Consider the following 11670-nt stretch of genomic DNA (forward strand, 5'->3'; position numbering starts at 1 on the left):
CTGTGTTAGGTGGAATATCTGAAAACAAGCTCATTTTCCACCTCCATTGAAGCAAATTATAAACCAGATTGCTAAGATAATAAGAAAATTTAACATCTACATTGTGTTTGGTCATGGGCAGAGGGCAGAGAGAGAAAGCACACATTATCTGTATTCTCTCCAATATTTCAATGTTTAAATTTTGTTGATTTTTAAAATAAACAAATTTGCTGGTGTTATAAAAGTACCAAGACCAGTACCCTGGTGATGTATTGATGTTCTAGTTAAAACTTGCATAACGAACTTGGAGACTAGCTGTTTGGTTCCAGCCAGCCTTAGTCAAAGGAAAGCATCAAGACCACTTCTGCTAAAATAAGCATGACAGTTCTTACAGTTAACTGTCATGTTGTAATGAAAACTTAACAAGAGAGGTAAGTCCGTACAGTTAGTTTAACAACCTTCTAATTAGCCCACAGAAATGAATCATCAGCATTTGAGATACCTATATTTGTCACATGAACAAAATCAGAGCTTGTTCAATTCATTCATTCAGGAATTCTAAGTCATTTGCTCTTTGACCTCCAGAAGCAGGATAAGACTACAGGTAGTCTACCTTGAACTCTCCTAGGAAAAAATTAGGACTGCAGATGCTGGAAACCAGAGTTTAAAAGGGCTTTTGCCCAAAATGTCAATTTTCCTGCTCCTCGGATGCTGCCTGACCTGCCTTGAACTCTCCGTCTATATCTTCAAGTTGTTGGCTGAAGTGTAGCCCACACTTAGCTTACAGGAAGGAAAAGCAATTAGGTCCAGCTCACCAAGAACACTGACATTTGGGAAGTTGTAGCTCATGTTAATTGGCATTTTAATACCTCTGGATTTACTAAACTTATAATTTATAACCTTTCTCCTCTCCTGTCAAATCTTCCTTAATTTACTGAATGCTTTTTGTTTGTGGAATCACAAAGCAAATCTCTGCATTTTGATTGTTTTGTTAATAAGCCTGATCTTTGATTTCATCACCAAGTCATTTTTTACTATAGGTTTATTTCAAACATTAGAACTGAAAAACCAATGTTTGAGGAATATCCCTTGGTTGATCTCAATATGAATAGTAATGTGAAGAGAGCAGTGTGAATCAAATAGTATCTGGCAGTCCATGGTTTAAGAGGGAAAACTCAGTGATAACTGCAATTTCCCCCAATTCCCCCTTTATCAATGACAGTTGGAATTGTTAAAAGAATATTGTTGTTTGTCAAAGGTTAACTTTGAGTTTCGACTTAATAAATTTCAAGATTGAAAGGACTTCTGCAAATTCTTCACTTCAATGCATCAAATTTGTATGTAAATCTTTGCCCAAATGTTATTTCTTCTTCGTGGATCAATCTACAGTTATGCTTTCTCTTTAGAAAACAAATACACATGAAATATAACGCATTTTTAATTAATGCATTACGCATTTATACCTGGGGCTTATTTTCTTTTTCTAATCCAGTCCAAACTAATGGAATGAAAGGTTCTTCTTGTTGTGTATCCCTGAGTAATGAGGCTGAATACTCTCTATCCATGTAAAATGTAATCGTCATTACTTTTATTCGTTCATGGAATGTGAGCATCACTAGCTGGCCGGAATTTATTGCCTATCCCGCGTTGGCCTTGAGAAGGTAGTGGTGAGTTGCCTTGTTGAATACTGCAGTCCACATGCTGCAGGTCTATCCACAACATCATTTAGGAAGGAATTCCAGAATATCAACCCAGCAACAGTGATGGAACAGCAACATATTTCCACATCAGGATGTTGAGAGGCTTAGAGGGAATTTGCAGATGGTGGTGTTCCCAAGGGTAATTCTTGCCCTTGTTCTTTGAGATGGAAATAGATGTAGGTTTAAAGCTGCTATCTAAAGATCTTTGGTGAAAGTCTGCAGTCCTTTTAGATGAAAATGGCTGTGGGTTTTGGAAGATGCTTTGGTGGAGGATCTTTGGTGAATTGCTGCAGTGCGTCATGTAGATCATACACGTTAGTGCTACTGAGCGTCGGTGGTAAACGGAGCAGATGTTTGTGGTTGTGGTACTAATCAATCAGGCTGATTTGCTCTGGAAGGTGTCTAGCTCCTTGAATGTTGTTGGAGCTGCACCAATCCAGGAAAGTGTGGACTATTCCAACACACTCTTGATGTAACTTGTGCACAGGCTTTGGGGAGTCAGGAGGTGAGTCACGCACTGCAGTATTACTAGCCTCTGAACTTCTCTTGTGGCCACTGTATTTCTGTGGCAGGTTCAGTTGAGTTTATAGTCAATGGTAACTCCAAGGATGTTGATAGTGTGGGATTCAGTGATGGTAACACCATGGAATATCAAGGGAGCAAGGTTCAATTGCCCCTTATTAGTAATAGTCATTGCCTGACATTTATGAGACATGAATATTACTTGACACTGGTCAGCCCAGCCTGGATATTGTCCAGATCGTATTGCATTTGAACATGGGCTGTTTCAGTATCTGAGTTGTGAATGGTGCTGAACATTGTGCAATCATCCCTTCTCAGGAGCTTATGATGGAGGGAAGGTCATTAGCGGAGCAGCTAAAGTTGGTTGTGCCTAGGTCACTAACCTGAGGAGCTCCTGTAGTGTTGTCATGGAGCTGAGATGACTGACCTCCAAAAGCCACAACCAGATTCCTATATGTCAGTATGACTCCAACCAGCAGAGAGTTTGCCCTCAAAACACATTGATTCCAGTTTTGCTAACATTCTTTGATGCCACACTCAGTCAAATGTAGCCTTGATATCAAAGGGCTGTCTCACTCAATTCATCTCTAGAATTCAGTTAAAAATCACACAATACCAGGTTTTAGTCCTATCAGGTTTATTAGGAAGCACCAGCTTTCAGAGCACTGCTCCTTCATCAGGAGGTTGTAGAATTCAGCTCCAGGTTTGAACCAAAGCTGCAATAAGGTCAGGAGCTGAGTGGCCCTGACAAAACCCAAACTGGGAATTGCTGAGCAGATTGTTGAAAAGCTGCTTGATTGCACCATTGATAATATCTTCCATCACTTTATTAATAATCATGAATAAACTGGTGGGACACTAATTGACCGTTTGGATTTGTCCTGTTTTTTTGTGCACAAAACACAGCTGAGCATTGTTGGGTGGATGCCAATGTTGTAATTGTATTGAAAATGTGTTGCTGGAAAAGTGCAGCAGGTCAGGCAGCATCCAAGGAACAGGAGAATCGACATTTCAGGCATCAGCCCTTCTTCCTGAAGAAGGGCTGGTGCCCAAAACATCGATTCTCCTGTTCCTTGGAAGCTGCCTGACCTGCTGCGCTTTTCCAGCAACACATTTTCAGCTCTGATCTCCAGCATCTGTTGTCCTCATTTTCTCCTTGTAATTGTATTGGAAGAGTTTGGCTAAGGGAGCACCAGGTTCTGGAACACATGTCTTTAATGCTATTAATGACCATTAATGTTGTCAAGGAATGTTGTCCAACCCAAACATTTCTCAATATCCTGTCGAGTGATCTGAATTACCTGGCGATTGACATTTGTGATCTGAATACCACTGAAGGAGGCCAAGATAGATCATTCACTCACCACTTTTGCCTGATGATTGCTGTGAATGCTTCAGCCTTATCTTTGACACTGGTGTGTTGGGCTCTTCCATCATTCAGGATGAGGATATTTGTGCAGTCTGCTCACCTAGTGAGTTGATTAATTGTCCACCACTATTCATGACTGGATATAGTCGGACTGCAGAACTTAGATCTGATCCTGGTTATGAGTGCTTAGGTCTGTTCACTTACTGATAATGCTATCTGGCATGCAAATTTGGTAGCTTCAATTGGTTGACACCTCATTTTCAGGTTTATCAGATGCTGCTCCTGGCATGTCCTCCAGTACTCTCCATTGAACCAGGGTTGATTCCCTGGCTTGATGGTAATGGTTGAGTGCGGGTTGTGTCAGACAATGAGATTGCAGGTTGTGCTGGAGTACAATTCTGCTGCTGTTGATTGGTTCATGGCACCTCATACATGCCCAGTCATGAGCTGCTAGATATGTTCAAAGTTTATCCCATTTAGCACGGTGATAGTGCCACACAATATGATGAAGGATATTCTCAATCTGAAGGCAGGAATTTGTCTCCACGAGGACTTTGCAGTGGCCACTCTTACCAATACTGTCATGAACAGATGCATCTGTAGCTGGCAGCTTGCTAAGGATGAGGTCAAGTATGCTTTTCCCGCTTGTTGGTTCCCTCACCACTTGCCGCAGAGCCAGTCTAGTGACTGCATTTCGAACCTGACCAGATCAACCAGTCATGCTTCAGCCAAGCCATCCTTGGTGGTGGGATATAAAATGCCCCACACAGAGTAAATGTTGTGCCCATGTCACCTTTAGTGCTTCCTCCAAGTGTTGTTCAACACGGAAGAGTACGGATACATCAGCAGCAGGGGAACTGTACATAGTAACCAGTACATAGTAACCAGCCCATGTTTAACCTGAAACTGCAGAATTCATGGGAGGACCGTCAATGTTGAGGAATCCAGGGCAACTCCCTCCTGACTACACATCTTTGTGCCAACACCTCTGCAGGTTCTGTCCTACCGATGGGACAGGATATATCCAGGGATGGTGATGGCAGTATCTGGGACATTATTGTAAAGTACGATTCCTTGAAAGTGACAATGTCAGACTGTTGTTTGACTAGTCTGTGAGATAGTTCTGAGTTCAGGATGAAGGGCTTTTGCCCAAAACATTGATTCTGCTGCTCTTTGGATGCTACCTGACCTGTTGTGCTTTTCCAGCACCACACTCTCAACTCTAATCTCCAGCATCTGTCCTCACTTTCACCTGTGAGATAGTTCTCTCAGGTTTGGCACTAACCTCCAGATGCTATTAAGGAGGACTTCACTAGTTCAACAGGGCTGTTTTGGTTGTTTTCTTTTCTGGTGCCTATGTTGATGCCATGTTCTCCAGCCGGTTTCATTTCTTTGTTGAAACTTTGTAGCAATTGATACAAATACTCCATTGCTTGCTAGTGCACTTCAGAGGACAGTTGAGAGTAAATCACATTACTATGGATCTGGAGTCACATATAGGCCACATCAAGTGAGGATGGCAGATGTCCTTCCCTGAAGGGCATTAGTGAGTTGGAGGGGTTGTTTTGACAATTGGCAATGCTTTCATGATCATCAGTACATTCTTACTTCCAGATATTTTTAATCGAATTCAAATTGCACAATTTCCTACGGCAGGTTTCAAACCCAGGTCTTCAGAACATTAGCTGGGTTTCTGGATTAAAAGTTTAATGATAGGCCATTATCTTCCCACCATTAAATTCACCAAAGCTACTTAGATACCAACTTCCAAATCCATGATCATTACTAGCTGAAGGACAAGGGCAGCTGCTGTGCCTTAGCCCTACTTGAGATTGCCTGGTGTCATCAGATTAGATGGGGATCAATGCAATTTCCACCATTATGCAATAGCCTTCGCAACAGCCAGAGGGAGATAGTAGAGCAGATATGTAGACAAATTATAGAGAAGTGTGAGAGGAGTAGAGTTTTAGTAGGAGGGGATTTCAATTTAATAATATTAATTAGAATTGCCTTAATGTGAAAGGATTAAACAGAGTAGAATTTTTAAAGGGCAACCAGGAGAGCTTCTCGTGCCAGTACGTACTTAGTCCCATTAGAGATGGGGCAATGCAAGACCTAATCCCAGGAATGAAGCCAGTCAAGAAGCTGAAGTGTCAGTGGGTGAAGACTTTGGGGATAGTGATCATAATTGTAAGTTTTAAAGTCCTTATGGAAAGGGATAAGAATAGTACAGAAGTTGTATCTAAATTGGAGGAAGGCCAATTTCAATGTCATTAGACAGGATCTGGCAAATATGGAACTGGAGCATCTACTTGCAGGTAAGTCTACAGTTGGAAAGTAGGAGTCTTTAGAAGTAACATCGTGAGAATTCAGGGCCAGCTTGTTCTTCGAAGATTGAAAGGCCAGGACATCAAATCCAGAAAACCCTTGACATCAAGGGATATTTAGAGTTTGAAAAAGAAAGAAAAGGAAGCAAATGTTAGATACAGAGCATTAAAAACATGGGAGGTCCTTCAGGAGTATAGAGTGTAACAGTCTGCTTAAAAAAATTAGGAGGACAAAGAGAAGCCATAAAATATATTTCACAGATAGGACCAAGAAAATCTGCAAGCTATTTTATTGAAAGCAAGAGGTTTACCAAGGAAAGAGTGGTGCCCATTAGAGACCAAAAGGGCACTCTGTACATGAAGACAGAGAATGGGGGGAGGTCTTAAATGAATATGTATCGTCTGTATTCATAAAATAGAAAGATATTGTGGCTAGAGATTTCAATTGAGACGGTGAGGTTCTAGAACATGTTAAGATCAAGAAGGAGGTTGTACTGGATGTTTTAGAGGGCATACAGATGCATAAATACCAGGGTCTAATGGAATAATACCATAGTATTAAAGAGTCCCTACAGTGCATAAAGAGACCATTCAGCCCATCAAGTCTGCAATGATCCTCTGAAGAGTACCCCAGCTAGACCCAGTCCCTTCCCCTATCCATGCATTTTGCATGACTAATCCATCTAATCTGTGCATCTTTGGTGACTACAGGACAATTTACCAGGGCCAATAAACCTAACCTGCATATTTTGGACTGTAGGAGGAAGCCCATGCAGAGAATGTAAAAACATCCATACAGTCACCCAAGAATGGAATTGAGCCTGGTTCTCTGGCACTGTGAGGCAGCAGTGCTATCCACTGAGCCACTGTGGTTGCCAACAACAGATTGAAAATAGTACAATCAAACTAAATCAAATCTAAAAATATGTACGTGGTGTGATTAGACTCTTCAAATTCCAATGCTGCTCTTGTAGACCAGAGGATCTTGAAGCACCATCTGTGATGAAAGCAAGGGGTCCTTACGCAGCACTTAAGACAATAAATTTCAATGTATTTTTGCCTCTGCCGAGCATAACTTCAAACATGATTTCTTCAGACTGGGATCTGTTCGGCATGTCCTTCCTAGGCCTTGAATGGACAGTGATATTTATTATGAGAACCATGCGAAAGCTGCCCAAATTTTGGTGCCATTTTTGAACATTGTTGTTAAATACTGTTCGATACAAACATGTGATCGGTCAAAATTATCAATATTATCGAGACTATGAATGCTGGAAATCTGAAACAAAAACATAAATTGTTGGAGAAATTCAGCAGGTTTGACAACACTTGTGGAAAGAAAGCAGAGTAAACATTTCAAGTCTCATGACCTTCTACAGAACTAATTGTATCTACGAAAAAGGTGATAGATATACTGAAGATGGTAGGGAGGGGAAAAGAGTGAGGAAATTGGTAGCGATGGAGCTCAAGAGAGATAGGATAACAGTCAGGGAGACAAAAGAATAGATACTGATATGCTAGGCAGAAAGAAGGCTATTAATGGAAAACATAAGTAGGTGGAAATGGATTGACTGTGCTGAAAGATGCTCTTGTCATGACAGGGGCTAAGGTGTGTGGGTGGATAAAAGAAATGGAAGGAGATATTCAGGTTCGAAAATTATTGAATTTGATGTTGAGTGCTGAAGACTGCAAGGACCCTAAGCAGAAAATAAGATGTTAAAATTGCTGTAGTGTCATTTTGACAATACTTCTTAAAAAACACAAAATCTTGCCTGTGCTTTCATACAGATGTCAAGGATTTCTTTCATCTTAAAAGAAAAATCCATTTGTATTCAGGCATCTTTACTGAATTATACTTTTGTAATTTCTAATGCATATATTTGGAATTCAGACACATGTTTACAGTTCATTTAAAGGTTATAGTTTTTGTTAAGTGAAACTTTTCCAGATCTGTAGGTTACGGAGTCAGCACTGGGATTCTCAACTATCCACTTCCAGGATTCCTGACATCAAATCTGATTAGTTACGAGCTTTTCAATCCTGCTTTTCGATGGTCCCAAACAAGAGAATGGTGCAGGCTGGTCTGAGAGTGTCCCTACCTCTGTGTCAGAAGCTCCAGTTTAGGATTAACATGCCAGATTTTGTTGATTATAAGAGCTGCCCTCAATGTGCTCAAACAGGTTGATTATCATCTGTTAAGTTCTTCCAAAATATCTGCTGGAAGAGCTAGAGAAGCTTCTGGTCATTCTCACCGCAGAAGACAATGGCATCCACTGCATACTTTGCTCATTAGCACATTTGCCCACAGACCAATGGCCCAACCCTCAGAAATGAGGACAGGAGAAAACACAGAGACGCTTCAAGATTTAATATAAGGTCCTGGGGAGTGTTGCTGAGAAAAAAGACTTTGGCTTGCAGGTTCATAGTTCCTTGAAAGTAGAGTTGCAGATAGATAGGATACTGAAGAAGGAATTTGGTATGTTTGCCTTCATTAATCAGTAAACTGAGTATTGGAGTTGGAAGGTCATATTGCAGCTGTTTATTACATTGGATTAGTGGTGCTGGAAGAGCACAGCAGTTCAGGCAGCATCCAATGAGCAGCGAAATCAACGTTTCGGGCAAAAGCCCTTCATCAGGAATAAAGGCAGTGAGCCTGCAGCATGGAGAGATAAGCTAGAGGAGGGTGGGGGTGGGGAGAGAGTAGCATAGAGTACAATGGGTGAGTGGGGGAGGAGATGAAGGTGATAGGTCAAGGAGGAGAGGGTGGAGTGGATAGGTGGAAAAGAAGATAGGCAGGTCGGACAAGTCAAGGAGGCAGTAACTGAGCTGGAAGTTTGAAACTAGGATGAGGTGGGGGAAGGGGAAATGAGGAAGCTGTTGAAGTCCACATTGATGCCCTGGGGTTGAAGTGTTCCGAGGCGGAAGATGAGGCGTTCTTCCTCCAGGCGTCTGGTGGTGAGGGAGCAGCGGTGAAGGAGGCCCTGGACCTCCATGTCCTCGGCAGAGTGGGAGGGGGAGTTGAAATGTTGGGCCATGGGGCGGTTTGGTTGATTGGTACGGGTGTCTCGGAGATGTTCCCTAAAGCGCTTTGCTAGGAGGCGCCCAGTCTCCCCAATGTAGAGGAGACCGCATCGGGAGCAACGGATACAATAAATGATATTGGTGGATGTGCAGGTGAAACTTTGATGGATGTTTATTACATTGGTCAGGCCACTGTTGGAATACTGTGTGAAATTCTGGTCTCCCTGCTATGGTAAGATGTTGTGAAATTTGAAAGGGCTCAGAAAAGATTTACTCGGTTATTGGTAGGGCTGGAGGGCTTTGAGCTTCAGGAAGAGGCTGAATAGGCCGGGGCTATTGTCCCTCGAGCTTCAGAGGCTGAGGGATGATCTCATAGAGGTTTATAAAATCATGAGGGGCATGGATAGGGTAAATAGACAAGGTATTTTCCCCAGGGTTAGGGATCCAAAACTAGAGGGCATAGGTTTAAGGTGAGATGGGAAAGATTTGAAAGGGACTTAAGGGATGACTTTTTCATGCAGAGGGTGATGTGTGCATGGAATGAGCTGTCAGAGGAAGTGATCAACATTGGTACAGTTGCAACATTTAAAAGGCATCTCGATGAGTATATGAATAGAAAGGTTTACAGGAATATGGGCCAAATGCTGGCAAATGGGACTAGATTTATTTAGAACATCAGTTTGGCATGGATGAGTTGGACTGACAGGTCTGTTTCTGTACTAGGCAAAAGGGGATACTGCAGATTCTGGGAATTAGAGTCAAGATTACATTAGTGCTGGAAAAGCACAGCAGGTCTGGAATGACTTGATGAAGGGCTTTTGCCCGAAACATCGATTGTCCTGCTCCTCGGATGCTGCCTGACCTGTTGTGCTTTTCCAGTACTACTTTAATCCAGTTTCTGCTCTGTATATCTCAATGGCTCTTTAACTCTGAGAAGAAAGACATTGGATCAGAGCTATAAAGCTGGAGTGTCATTACTTATCTTTTCAATGGAGATAGTGTAGTAGTGATAATAGGAATGTCATCGGACCAGTAATCCAGAATCACAAATATAGATTGCTGGAAAGCTCAGCAGTCTGGAAGCATTTGTGGAGAGAAATCAGAGTTAACATTTTGGGTTGAATGACCCTCCTCCTCCTAAGCAGAAACAAAAGGGTTGCTCGACCCGAAACATTAATTTTGATTTCTCTCCACAGATGCTGCCAGACCTGCTGACCTCTGAAAGCAATCTCAATATTTGTTTCTGGTTTACACCATCTGCAGTTCTTTTAAGTTTTAGTTAGCAATCTAGAGACCTAGATTTATGGTCTTGGACAGGAGTGTGAATCCTATCATGGCAGCTGGGAAAATTTCAATGCAATTAATAAAATTTGGAATTAAAAGTTAGACGCCCTAATATTATCTATTATCTATTAATTGCCATTCACAATCCCATCTGGTTTACTGATGATCTTTGGGGAAGGAAATCTGCCATTCTTACCTCGTCTGGCTAACTTGATAGCAGACCCACAAAAATGTAATTACCTCTTAACATCCCTCTGAAATGGCCCAACTCAATTCAAGAGTTATGACAAATGAATAGCAAATGGAACTCTATCAGTGATGCTCACATCCCTTGAATGAATGAAAAAGTCTTCAGGTGTCACCAGTAAGACTGGCATTTATTATCCATCTAATGAAGCCACAATTAACTGAGTAACTTACTAATATTTCTAGACAACAGTTTTGCTGTCAGACAGGTGTCACAAACAGGCCAGAGCAGATAACAACAGCACGTGTGCTTCCATAAAGGACAGCATAAACTGTGGGGATGTTTGACAACTTCATGAACATTTTATCTGATATGAGTAATTCGCTTCCAGTGGTTTCCTTTTTGAAATTGCAGTCAATTGATCAAACTGCTATCGTGAGATGGAGTCAGAGAGTTGACTTTCACTGGCCATGTGATTTCAGGAAGAGAGGCAAAGGATGGGGATATGGATTTAAAGAGGCAGGCAGCTTACTTGCATCATTTAATGACTGGTTAAGAGTTATTTCATTGGGACTGCCAGGGCATTGCTTCTTAGGTACCCTTGCAGCTGCTCCTGGACAGAACCAAATATTTCTCTTCCCAAAGAGGAGGCTGAGGGCACAAAGGAAACTTCCATGATCCCAAGGATTTCGGAAGTGACCCCTACCCTCCCCATCCTGGACCCTCTAACATGATGTCTCCTGCTTGCCTCAGCAGCAACGCCACATTTTTTGGCATTGCTGATTCTCCAAAGCATCAGCCCATTGAATATTCCAGCAGAATCATTATGATGTCTGTCATCCAAAAGGAGCTAAATTGAGGTGTGCTGCAGTAAAATTGCTCAACTAATCTCGCTATGAGCATGTGCAGACTTGGAAATATTTTGTTACACTGACACCAGAGTCCCAAACTCCACTCAAAAATTCAACCCTCATTCTCTGGATTACTGATCAAGTAGTTTAAGCATGATGATACTGAAAAGAACATTCGCGACCACTATTCATACATGAGTTTGTCTGTTGTTATCTGTATTTATCAATCATTGACAATTATTGATGACTAATCAATTTGTTAGCCACCTTGAAATGAGCAGAATAATGAGCAGAGTGCAGGAACTGTCTCAATCTCCAATTTCTGTTGAGTTAAAGTACTGAATTGCGAGAAATAAATCTGATCAGATGAGAAACCTGACTGAATTGTGAAAATATACACTGTTGCACCAAGAATAGCAAACCAGGATTT

Source organism: Chiloscyllium punctatum, chromosome 2 (genome assembly GCF_047496795.1).
Source record: "Chiloscyllium punctatum isolate Juve2018m chromosome 2, sChiPun1.3, whole genome shotgun sequence".
Classification (NCBI taxonomy): domain Eukaryota; kingdom Metazoa; phylum Chordata; class Chondrichthyes; order Orectolobiformes; family Hemiscylliidae; genus Chiloscyllium; species Chiloscyllium punctatum.